The sequence below is a fragment of the Lissotriton vulgaris genome, chromosome 5, assembly GCF_964263255.1.
Source record: "Lissotriton vulgaris chromosome 5, aLisVul1.2, whole genome shotgun sequence".
Classification (NCBI taxonomy): Eukaryota; Metazoa; Chordata; class Amphibia; order Caudata; family Salamandridae; genus Lissotriton; species Lissotriton vulgaris.
In genome coordinates this window covers 289,677,926-289,691,329 of record NC_141693.1, presented here as the reverse complement: position 1 = coordinate 289,691,329, position 13,404 = coordinate 289,677,926, and the positions used below count along the sequence as shown (strand labels likewise).

Sequence of the window (13,404 nt, the reverse complement as noted above, 5' to 3'; positions counted from 1 at the left end):
TCTTGCACTGCGAGAAAGCAGTGGGCGACGCTCCTCTGCCATGGTGGGGAGCCGCCACCGCTTCTGACCTATTCATGCTTCTAAACTCTTATTATAACACTGTCCCAGTATATCCAAAAAAGGTGTCTGCTCTACAGAATCCTGACAAAGGAAAACTGAGGTAGTTAACAGAACAGGGCTGTAGCCTTAATTTAGTTTCTTTAACAACTCTCAAATGGTTATGACTAAAGGTGTTCACCTTAAATTATACTCTACCGCAATTCAAAGGTGTTCATTAAAAAGTTATTTTTAAAGTAATAACCATGACCAGACATGTTGATCTTTTGCCAGGTAACACTGATAATCTTTGCACGCCTACCATAAAAGAGGTCTTGATGACTTGGCCAACCTATCAAGCAGCGTAAACAAGGTTTTGACCGCCACCTCACTGTATTAGGCCAAGAATCGTCTTGGTCTTGGAGACACATGCATCCTCACCTTTGAAAAACCTGTCATTTAAGGAACCTCTGTAGTACTGCTGACCTTTCAAAATAATGCTGCTGTAAGTTTCTATAAAGGCCAGAGCACCATGTATAGAACCAGTGGCATGCAAAAGAATTTAACTATAGGGAGTATACAGTGTTTCCAAAGTAAATTATAAGAACATAGCTTGCTTTACAATTTTATTTCCAATTTTTTTTATTGTTATACATCATTCAGCATGGCAGTGGGTTGGGAAATAACAGAGAGTAGACTAGTGCATCTATTAATGGCATTCAACACTGCTGACCATCAATTCTATTACAGAGGCTTCCTGATTTTCACATCCAGGGTTTAGGACTGGACTGGTTTAACTTTTCTGTGAGATCTCAGTCTGTCCAACTGGGTTTGTTTACAATGTCACCCAAACTAGTGCTGTGGCGAGTTCTTCAAGGCTCCATGTTTTCCCCAATGTTAAATGGTGTATGTATGTGGGTACTGATCCACTGCAAACCTAGTCAGAGGAAACGGAGGAATTTTGAACTGGGCTTTTAGACAGACAATACAATCCGAGAATGACAGCAGGGTGGAGACGGGATGAGTTCTCCAGTTTGAAGAGAGGACGGGAACCTTCTATGGTCATGAGATGTAGTGCGTTTTCTGAATGCTTGCCTTGAGGTCATTCCTAAACTAATGGAGTGATAGAGTTGGGTGGTTCTGACCGGTACATAGATGTTGTTCCAGATTCTGGGTGAGTGAGTATAGAGTTGACTTTCTTCCAGTTTTTCTCTTTTTTATTTTTACTTCTGTCTCCCATCCTGCAGTGCCCTAATTGCATGCAAGTCGAGAGCCACTGAAGAATGAGAATTTGCCAGCAAGTTTGGCAAGTGTGCCAGTCTTAAAGGCTTTGTAGATTATGTAACTGCTTTTGAAGATAATGGAGGGCAGATTAGAGAAGCCAGTATATTTCCTTCAGAGTCAGCATGATTTTGTTGAATTACTTCAGATCCTCGATGAGGCCTACTGCAGTATGAAGGGTGTCTTTAAGGAGGGCACTCTGGTGCTTAGGAGACCATGGAGAAGAATGTTTCCACATTCCATTCACGCAAGTACGAGTTCTTAGGCTACTTGTTTAATAGAGAGGACTTGTAAGAAGGTGCATTGGCATTCCTGGGGATGTGTTTCTTGAAGGCGAAACCAATTGACTTGGAATCAGGTAAAAGTTAGGAGTTGGATGCGTCCAGGTTAATGTTTTTCAATCTTTATCTCACTACTCTGATTCATCTGTCCATGAAATGTCTTTTTCATTTTACAAGTATGCAGATAAACCTATGTAGCTCAATACCAAGAATGGGGGGTGGTATGTGGGTGGAAAAATCCAAACTGTTTGAAAATCGAATTCATTAAAATCAAAGATTACCACATCTTTAGCAAATCCTCCAGTTTGTGGCATGTGACTCTTTGGCATACCACTAGGAGAGCCTGCCCATCCCCTATGCGACTGGAATTCATTCTTAGAGTTTTAATAAGACTCGGATCTGTATTTATAACTGAAACGGCAGCAGCATTCAGTTTATTTTTCTCACGCTAGTTGAGCATACTTCCGCTTCTACGTTTTTCATAGCAAATCATAGCTGCCAATGTTTTTATCTACTTTGGCACAGATTTTGGCAATTTCACCATCAACAGCTTCCAGCCAAATATATAGGCAGACTGCAATATTTTGTATAAGGAGCACGCAAAAGTTCTCTTATCATCGCACCCCAAGCGCAGTTAACTGAACTTAACACCCTGGACATAACACGCTCTGTTGTAGTAGCAAATTTTATGGCTTGGGATTTTTTTAAATAAATATCTAGCCAACTTTATTGGCAAACACATATTGAATATGCTTCCTTTGTCAACATCTGGACCACATCGCTAAGGCTTTTTAGGTTGAGCCTAGCAGCAGCACGCATGCACTGCTTGCTCTGCTAGGCAAGATGTAATAGAGTATGCTTTGGAAGACAAGCTCAACCGCCTCTCATATTTTTCATTGGCTGGTGTCATTGTCCTTGGTAAATGCTGGCTTCCGATTCATTATGAGGCTTGTTAGTCCCTACTTGTTACCGCCTTGTCGCCATTTGTTACCACTATTAAGGGCTGGACCTTTTACTTCACGCATTACTCTGAATGCTTTATCTAGTGAGTCAGCACTATTTTTGTTATTGACACTAATGGGGAAAACGACGGCTGCTTTATTTTGTTGTATTTGCATGTTAAGCACGGCGCCCGCTGGTTTTTATTGTGGTTTTTTTTTATTTAATACCGAGCAGAGGGCCCACTTCAGGGTCATCGCGCTCTGCAATGCAATAGGTGTTGCTTTTGGTATTGTAAATGACAATACCTTTTAATTTTTTTTATAAAAGGCATGGCCATTTACAATGGCTCAAAATCTCGGAGTTGCAAGACCTATTTCTTTCTAAATGCTTGTTTCTATATGAAAATACAGATGAACCAACTGGGGCCACATATCCTTTCAAATTCAAAGTGCTCGGCTGTGAGATTCCCTAGCTATACTAACTACTGCCAAGGCCAATATGTCTTAGCCATAAGCCATCAGAAGCTTTTACAATTTAATTTTTGTGTACACATAAGCAATATACAAAAACAAAAAATATATACAAAATTAACAATGTAGCCTTGGAACCCATGCACAAAACCTCAGAGCACTTTTTCAGCCGGCTGTGCAAATGACCAGATAAAATGCCTTCTATCACAATGTCAGACAGCAAATTAATATAGTGGGCGGACCCACTGCCCCGTGCTGTGTGTGTTGTAGTGGGTGAAAGAAACATACGAACGAAACTTTAACAGACTAATTGGTGAAGAGGGATAATATAAGACCCAAGCAAGTATGTAGAATTGTAATATTTTGGGGGGGAAACAGGAGGCTGGCAAGACACAAAGATGTCTTAAGGCCAGACCTAAAGAAAGATCGATAGATAGATATTCTGACAAAATAAAGGGCTGGTTACTTAATGGCTATAACATAACCTGGCACTTATCCTTCAGAGCTCGTTTGATTTTACCAAGATGGCCAAAATACGCATTTTTTTTCAGGATAAAAGCTGGTTTTGAAAGAAAATCAACTGACAAATAATATGTCTCCGTGAAACAAAAGGAAAACGATAGTGAATTGAAGTCACACGAAGAAATGAAATGGGGCTAGCTACATGATAGAAAGCAAATGAGGTAAACATTAAGAGATAACAAAAAGTGGAGGGTCGACCCAAGAGAAGATAGCAGGGGGGGAAGTCAAAGTGCATGTTACAAACCGATATATACAGAATGCAACGGATAGGTGCTCAATGTGAACATGCAGCAGAAATAGACTACTTGGGGCACGCACCAAAAGCATCAAAGTCAAGGCATGGGGTACCAGAAAACACACAGACCTTTAACTAAGCCATGAGGTTGGTAGAACACCCATAAAACAATCAAAGGTTTAGAGGGAGAATACGGACATGCAACGATGCTGAGGACCGTGCAGACGGGTGTGGAGTACGGAGTTAGTACCAATACAAACTAGTCAGTAGGCGTAGAGGCAACACGCAAAAACGGGACGCCATAGAGTAGGGATGCACTATGACAGATCGTAAAAGGGATGGTTCACAGAAAAGCAAGTGGGAACAATATACGAACGGGCAAGACTGTTAGGCGCACACACCACACAGAAACATCATGGTACATCATCATGAGAACAGTGTAAGAGTACACCAAACGGGAAAGTCAAGGCGGGAGGTGGAGGGGGCACTACTAGACACGAAAACAACAGCCAGAAAGGTATGGGTGGTTCCAGGGGGACCGTTGACCGCATCCCAGGGCGAACTAGCACATCGGCATAAGCGAACACAACACCACAGCTCTGGGTGATCAGGCTGGGGAATATTGGCAGCTTCCTCTTTTGGGCACGTATAACTTTGGACAGAAAAAGCTTAAAATAAGATTAATTGGGTTTATCTCTATCAAAAGGTGGGACTATAAAAGCAATGGGCTAGCGCCACTGACAAGGCAGCGACACAGCGAGGCCCTAAACGATGAGTACAAAGGAGATGAGCTAGCACACACGAGCAGGCAGAACCCACCCCAGCTGTCTCTCAGCTGGTACCTGCACCCTCGTCCCATCCACAAAACCGTACCTCGGGCTGCTGTCTGCCCCGCCTCCCCGCCGGCTCTCTCCTAACTGGGGCTCCGCCTCTTTGACCGGCTGTCTACAGAGGCGGAGTCTTTCTCTGGAGGGGCTCTTCTCCGCAGGAATTCTGTTTAATTTCCTTCACTTCTTGCCCCCTCCCCTTTTCCTTCCCCCTCACAACAAACTCGGTGTCCAATATGGCCGCTCCCGGCGGAAGGGCTAAGGATAGGTGAGTAGTACCCACTTCCGTTGATGAAGTTCCGGTTTTTCTGGCCGTTTTAGACACTAGTCCGCATATAATTTTCAGTTTAAGTCCATTGGGAGGCCATTTTAGGAGTAGTAGGAAAGACCCTCAGAAAAGCCTGTCCTTCTTCCGCCGGTAGATGTATCTCGAGAGCCGCCGGTGTTCCGACATAACATTTTCTTCAATAGGTAGAACGCCTACGTTCCTTGTCCTCCTTGCATTCCTTACAAAGTGAGGTAATGTTGTTACCTCACTTTGTAAGGAACAAAACAAGCACTTACAAAGCCAATAGGTTTTCCCTATATAATTGGCTTTATGTAGCGCTTATTATTCCTGACAAGGCAGTGAAGGGTTTTATGGCGAGTAGCACGCTACTCCCGAACCCATAATTAGTGGCTAATCTAGTGGTTATTGTGATGAGTTATGTGCTGTCAAGAAAAGATGTAATGCATGGTTTTGCTAATGTGTTTTAGCCATGTTGTACAGCAGCGTGGCTAAAAATTATTGACCTGGTGTAAAGCTGAGTTATATAGAGAAGAGTGGAGTAGAGTGGGTTGGTGTAGAGTGGATTGCCGTAGAATGGGGTAGAGTAGAGTGGTACAGAGTAGAGTGTCATAGAGTAAAGTCAAGTGGCGTAGAATGAAGTGGAGTAGAGTGGCGTGGAGTGAAATGTTGTAGAGTGGCATGGATTAGAGGGGAGTGGCGTGGCATGGTGCAGAGTAGGGTGAATTGTGGATTACAGAGGAATGAGGTAGAGCAGAGCGTGTTGCATCTTTCCCAGCCTGGGTACCCGCCAATGACTACGCCACATACAGAGCTTGTCTTTATTCTTCTGGGTGTAACTGCAAACTCAACATTCTAAGTCAACCTTCATTTGCAATCCACTCTAACAATTTATATACCTTTCAAAATACTTTATTCGGTTTACATATTTGAAAAACATAAAAGTTCACAATTCATTCTTAAAAATATTAAAACCACAAATATACATATCAATACATATTATGCAAATATCCCAATACATACAGAAACACTTATATCACAGCTCTACAGAGTCCATCAGGCGCCACAAGGACTCTGTCATTGCTAACTTGCAAGACATTACATCTCCCCCTCTGTTAAATGAAAAATTAGGATTCTTATAAAGTTGCGGTGATGCTGGCGTGCTTCCAAATCGCTGGTGGTGCACACTACAATATTTAACTATGTCCCTCAACTCCATGAAGAGAAAAGAGAAACGGAACTTGAAGTCAGGCGAAAAGTAGCTTTGTTTATTTGATCAGGTCTCCCCAGGCACAAGGACACATCAGAGACGCGTTTCGGCAGTGGAGAGGCAACAGAAATTATGGGATTCAGAACCCGTTTCTCCTTCAACATGTATTTCTGATGAAGGATGAGTTAACCCCAGAAAGTATGAACAGTCTTTTGCTATAGACTTCCCAGGGCGCTGAGCATTCATGTGTCTCTTGGTAGACACCACTTGAAAATGTTCTGCATCAAATAGAGGATCAGATTTTCTTTTCTACATCCGGCATGCAAGCACTCGATCTCCTCTTTTAAAGATGATGTTCTTCACATGTCGTCTTTTGTCAACATATGCGTTCATCTTTTGTTTATGAACCAAGGCCTTCTCACGATTTGCGTTCTCCCCTTTTTCTCGGGCTCTGGTCCACTGACGTACCTTGGTTGTCATTGCTCTCCCGAACATCAATGTTGCAGGACTTTCACCTGTGGTCAAGGGAGGTGTATAACAATAAGCTCTCAAGGTAGAGTTTAACACCGTTTTTAAATCAAGCTTCTAAAGAGTAGCACGCTGCACTGCTTTCTTTAGCGTAAACATAAAGCACTCAACCAGTCCATTGGCCTGCAATCACAGAGGTATGCTATTCTGTTGTTTTATATTCAAGTTGCTCTAATAAATCTTTGAACTCTCAACTGCTAAAGGGCAGGTCATTGTCAGATTTCAAAATGGCTGGAACACCCTTTGTCGCAAAGATGCCATCCAGTCTCTCAATGACTCGGTCTTGAGTGGTAAATGAGAGATCCTCAATTAATGGAAATCAGGAGTATTCATCCACAATCATCAGGTGATGCCCATTGTCAAGTGGACCAAAAGTCAATGGTTACTCTGTCCTAAGCATTCTTCTGGAGTTCTGACATGTTTAAGGTACGTTGAGTAACTTTTGTGAAAAGGCAGCTGCATAGATGACAGGTGTTTAATTCCTTTACAAACCGCTCATTGAGATATGGAAACCAGACTGTGTCTAGGTGAGCTCGTGTTTCAGTAAGGATTCCACGATGTCCTTCGTGGGCCACTTCAACCATTTTTGCCGTAGACTCTCCGAAATCAAGACTCTCAACCCGATCAGTATAACTCCCTCCTGAATTATGGACATTTCATTCTTTACATTTTTGATATTCACCATCCCTGGTGAGAGGTCGAGGTTGCTGGTTCCATGACTGATGTGCAGTGGCGGCCGCTCCATTATGGCGAAGGAGCGCCGCCCCTTGCCGCAACCTGCAAATAAAACGATAATAAAACAGTGTTCTAACCCGTTTTATTATAGTTTTACTTTTCGTGGGGGAGTGGTAGTGCACTCCCTTGTCCTTTCACTGCGAATGAGGTGTTGGCTGGCCATTTCAGGCCGGCCAAACTTCTCATGGACAGTGAAGCCTTCTCCAGCCCCAGCTGCGTTGTTGGGGCCTAAGAAAGAAGTCACACACTCCCAGTCTGCCTGAGAGCGCAAAGTCATAGCGCTCAGGCCAATCCTGAAGCTGCTTTCCTGCAGCGTCATAATTGGCCGCAATGCAGTCTGGGAGCATGTCCCAGAAGCAGAAAGAGGGGCAAGGGGTGGAGGCAGAGGTGGCGGTGATCAGGTACATTTATTTTTATTTAATTTTTATTTTGTCCCCCAAACCACCCCTGACCCCCTCCCCAGCTCCCTCCTCTGGCCTGCCACTTTGGCAGTGGATGGGCTGCGACTGCTGAGGTGTCATTATATCTTTCAACTGTACCATATCATTATCATGGCTTGTGGCTGTGATAATCTGGGCTAACACAATGGGAGCTGGTGTGTTTGATTTTACAAAAAAATGTATATAGGCTTCAGCCGACTTGGATGGAGTACCATGACCTTGTATAGGAACTCTGGAAAAGTAGTCAGCAGGGTTCTGATCCTTTGTTGGAGTCTGCACAGTGTTATAATTGTACTCTTGTAATCGTAGCCCCCATCATTCAATGTGAGGAGGCATCTTGGCCTTTAGATTGCCAAATATAGTTAGTAAATCTGGATGATCAGTTACCAGAATAAAAGGCTTTCCATATAGAAATACATGGAAAGGTTCACAAGCCCATACCCCGGGTAAACATTATTTTTCAGGTTGTGTATAAGCAATTTCTGTTTGGGACAAACTCCTACTTGCATATGCCACAATATTGCTTCAAGCATTCAGGTGTCCACTGTACTGTGCAAAGATAGCACCTTGCCCGACTGGGCTTGCATTGACAACAACCCCTGTTTAAAGCTTTGGATTGAAATATGCCATTTCAATAGTATTCTCAATGGCTTGTTTGAGTTTCTTAAAACATTTTTCACATCCATGTGACCAAAGAAATGAAACATTCTTTTGCATCAACTTTCCCAATGAAGCACTTACAGTGGCAAAGTCTTGTGTATATCTGGAACAGTAGCTGGCCATGCCAAGAAATGAATGCACCAATGAAAAATGTTTGTGGGGGATCAGCATTTGACAGAGCTAATACTTTAGCAGTATCAGGTGTTATACCCTCATCAGAAAAGATGCAGCCAAAGAATTTTAGCTTTGTCTTGTGAAACTCAGATTTATCTGATTTCAAAGTCAAACCTGCAGCAGTCAGTACGTGGCCTACTTGTGTGAGAGCTTTATCATGCACTTTTTGTGTAGCTCTGAAAACCAATTTACCATCACTATAATTGGAAGCATTCATGACAGGCTGTATGATACGTCAAATGGCGTCTTGAAAAAGTTCTGCGACCGATGACACACCAACTTGGCCTTTTTTATCGAAACACACCAATATATGTACAAAAGTTTGTAATGTACCTGCATTTTTCATCAAGTCCCAACTGATGATAACCTTTTTTCAAACCAAGGCGAGAGAAGACCTCTGCACCATTTAATTACGTTATGTCAGCAATGTATGGACCTGGATGTCGTTTTCTTTTAATTGCCTTGTTTTCCTGTGCTGACCATATTTGTGTTAGGCATCTTCTTACTTATTGTGGTATGGATACTGCATACATTAGGCTTTCCAGTTTTCAGTTTCTATTTTTGGTAAATTCTGGTGGGGGGTTTTCAGTGTTTTCAAGTGATTTAAATACCTTAAAAAACAGTGGTTATCAGTGGTTAAACATTTTCGCACCATTAAAAACTACAGAAACAATGTTTTTCCGGTTTTTATGGAACGTTTCGCTTTTATTGTTGCTTGATTTCTGCACTGATAGCACATGGTATATAGACAATGTAAGTATAGTGTATATGAGGTCCAAATAGATTTTTGAAAATTAAACTTATTGCAGTATACCATACAATACTTATTCAGTGAGTCTTTGGTCATGTGTGCTCGCTCTTTCCTTCCCATGTAAACTTCTGTGAAAATGCCCTCTCAACATTGGCACTTGAGATGGGCAACGCCACAACAACCAGAACACAATTTGTTAACTCTGTCCACTGACATAGCTTTCCATGCCAATACTGGTTCACTTGGAGACTGTGAATCTTAGGGCAGGTTCTGCCACATTTGCGCTGATCTCTGCGCTTATGCCCTCAGAGTTATTGAAGCCATAAAAAATGAAGCAGCATTTCTAAAACTATAGAGGAAATTCCCCTTTAAGGAAGAGATCTTGAACAGAGTAACACAGTGAGGTTTCATTGACTTCAAATATCATTGGTGGTGAAGGGACATTTCTATGCATCATTGCAAGCCATTTCTCATACATTTTAAAATAAAAGTTTCTCAATTGCTCTTCAGCACTGCTTTGCTTACCAAGTGGCAAGCACTCTAACATAGAACATGTTGCAGTGCCAAAGTCACTAAAGGTGTCGCTCATCCTACTGTCAAGGAGATGTTTCACATCTACACCAATTTTGCTGAACACTTGGCAGACAAGGGTGTTTTCAGACTCAAGTTTTTTTTATTATGTCCACTACAGCAGTTATGTTTTCCTGTAAAAATCTAAGAAAGCAGTAGAGTGTACTTTCTTTCACGTCAATATCAATATGTGACCAAAGATCCTCACATTTCTTGCCTTTGGCATCATCACTCAGCAAGAATTCTGTACACGGTTGCCACATGGATAGTATAGCATTCATAGCCCCTGGACTGAGAACCATCAGCTAAGGGACAAAAATGGGATGGTTCTTTCTTTGATGCCACACAAAGCATGAAATGATAAATATTTGCGTTTTAGATCCTGTGCATAAGAAAACAGTGCACCAGAATGGACTAAAAGTCAATAGCATTCCTCATTAACTCTGAAGATTGTAAAGATGCTTTCAGCATACCATCTAACAAGTGGCAAGGATCTCTTACAGGGAAGCACTTCAGCTCAGGTATCAATTTGACAGGTCATCACACAACCTCTTCATATACATAGCTGAATCACTGCAAATACAAACAATATCACTCCAATCTTTGTTGAACTTGGAAAGAAGCTTTTTTGCAGAGAATTCCAAGTGACACTGCGTTCCATGTTTTCCAAAAGTCTAGTGTCATGTTTTAATCACTATCCCAGATGTTTGCTGATAGCGGTCTTTTCACATATACTTGTGACTATACCTTGCATTGAATGTTTAAAGCCTGAGGTGTTGGAAATTCACATACTATCAATACTGACTCACTAGAAACTGGGGGCTGATGTATTAAGGGTTTTTACCCATGCTCTATGGGTAAATGTGATGACACATATTAGGAAAGATGCTTATGCAACCAGACATTTTACCTATCAGTGAAAGAATCAAACGCAGCCAAAATATCAAATATGATTTTGATACTTCCTGATTCTCTACAGTTTATAAAATAATTAAACAAAATATAAAATATGCCTATAAACCCTGCATCTTTAGACCAAGGACCACAGAACTGGAAAAAACAAAAGGAAGAAGAAACAATATTTTAGTGGCATCCCTAAACAACAAAACTCAAGCAGAATAATGTTAGCCCAGCCTTTCTTACTGCTAGCTTGTATAACAAAGTTACATTGTATTGGCCCCTTCAGGAAGAAAGAAAATGACTCTTCCACTCCCCTTTTCCTTTCTTTTAATGGCATTTAGTTTGTGGTTGTGCAAGTGTTTTTTCAGTGTTTATAGGTTTTTACTGGTGAGGGCTATTTCTCTTTCAGTGAGGTTTTATCAGTTATTATAGGTTTAAACCTAAAACCGGACAGCCTATGCATACTAGAGCACAATAGCTAAAATAAATATTTTAAACTTTTCTTGTGTCTCTGTAAGATCTTATTGTGGACACGTACGAGTGTGAGAGCGAAAGGGTGTCTCCAGTCACCACGATTCCTGTGAAGGTCTGGGGTGTTGTGTTCCGGGGTGTCTAATCACTTGGTCCTCTGTGAGTGAGTAGGAGTGCACGTGAGACACTATAGCTAGTCAGTCCTGGGCTCATGGGTACTAAAGTAGTAGGATAACTCAGTCCCTGCCTACTAAGGTTTATGGTCCCAAGTATAGTTCTCTCATTTCTCAGAATCCCTGCAAGATCTCTATCCAGGCAATCCATCTATCACCAGTATTTTGCTTTTTGATGGTATTGAAAGGTGGAGGTGGTTTTCGGAACACAATAGCATTGTAGACCAGTGTGGAACTTAATTACACTGCTTGTGGATCACTGTGACTTGGTTTATGCAACTCATCTGTGTGACCTTGCAATGTCCTGGCCTCTGGGTCATCTTTAATGATAGCTGGAAACTTGACTTTCTTCGCTGCCATCTGAATAATTTCACTATTCCAAGAGTCGCTCTCTGTTCTTTATTCTTTAACACCTTGGCTGCTAGAGGGTTTTCCCGTCCGGTGCTAATTTAGTGAAAACCCCATTATACATGACGAGTTATCCTTGTCATCAGCACAGCTCAGCCAGTGCATCATGACGAGTTACCCTTGTCATTAGCATTGAAGAGGTTAAAGACCTGTGAAGTTGTTCTGGTCTTGGGCAAATAGCTTGCAAACGCAACCTTCTAAATGAGCCTTCATTGCATTGCGCTCTAACACTTACATCACAGCTCTACGCAGTCCATCAGGAGCCACAAGGGTTCCATAATTGCTAGCTCACAAGACACTACACAGTGGTATAGAATAGATTGGCATAGAATGCAAGGGAGTAGAGTGGTGTGGGGTCAGACAGAGTAGAGTGGGGTAGTGTATAATGGAGTGACATGGAGTACAGTGGCATAGAGTGGAGTGGAATAGAGTGGCCTAGAGTGGAGTGAAGATGCATAGAGAAGAGTGGCATAGTTGTATAGTGGCGTAGAGCAGTGTGGAGTGGCTTAGAGTGGAAAGGCATGTAATGGAGTAGAGTGGCGTGGAGTGGAGTGGCATAGAGTGGCATGGAGTGGAGTGGCACAGAGTAGCATGGAGTGGAGTGGCATAGAGTGGAATGGTGTACAGAGGAGCAGTGTACAGTGGTGTGGCATTGAGTGGAGGGGTGGAGACTGGAATGGCGTAGAGTGGAGTGGCAGAGATTGGATTGGTGGAGAGTGGAGTGACACAGAGTACTACATTTGTGGGTATAAGTAACTAAAGTGTGTAAAGACAGCATACAGGGTTAAATAAACCATAAAACATCCAGATGTGCAAATACATGCAGTGCCATGAATTTACTTACTGTAAAGAAAAGCCAATATAAAATAAAATCCCATCTTTTTAAAAGCAAGAAAACCCAATGTAAAAGTAAAGTACATCTTTTGATTTCAGTCTTCAAGAAAAATGCATATTTTAAAAGCATTCACATTACTTGTCCAAAAGAACAAAGATGAGGGAGATCAGATGTGCTTGTTCCATGCTCCAAGTAGGACCTAACATAAGAAAGAAAGGGAAGCTACAAGAGCTAAGCAATCAAAAGATTGTAAATGAGCATGACAATAAAAAACAAGCATTTGCAATGCAATAGGTCTTGCATTAGGAAAGTTTGAGTTTTTTGTCCTGTACATGACAAATTTGTTATTTATGTGTTATTTTTGAAAATTTTGAAATTAATAGCTTTGTCATTTACAACGCTAATACTTTTATTTTTTGACAATGTGACACCTATAGCATTTTTAATACAACATGTTTTGTATTTACGTGACTTAGAAGTATTGATTTTACAAATAACAATGTTTTCTTTTAAAAAAAAAATTAATACTTAAATAAAAGTTTAATTTATAATGGCAATAGCTTACATTTTTGTAAATAACTTTTGTGAAGATTATGTTCAGTGTATTTTATCGTGACTAAAATATAAGAACAGAAGTGAAATATCAACATTTTTTGTGACATTTGTTAT

The 13,404-nt window shown here is 41.4% G+C and overlaps 1 protein-coding gene across 1 annotated transcript in view; it reads right to left on the bottom strand.

The window, feature by feature from the left end:
• Window positions 1–4,851, bottom strand: part of UBE2J2 (ubiquitin conjugating enzyme E2 J2) — a 167,145-nt gene extending 162,294 nt beyond the window's left edge. Inside the window, exon 1 of the mRNA XM_086921462.1 lies at window positions 4,641–4,851. The gene's annotated coding sequence lies outside the window, so the exon portion shown is untranslated. The remainder of the gene's footprint in view (window positions 1–4,640) is intronic.
• Between the last annotated feature and the right edge of the window lie 8,553 nt (window positions 4,852–13,404).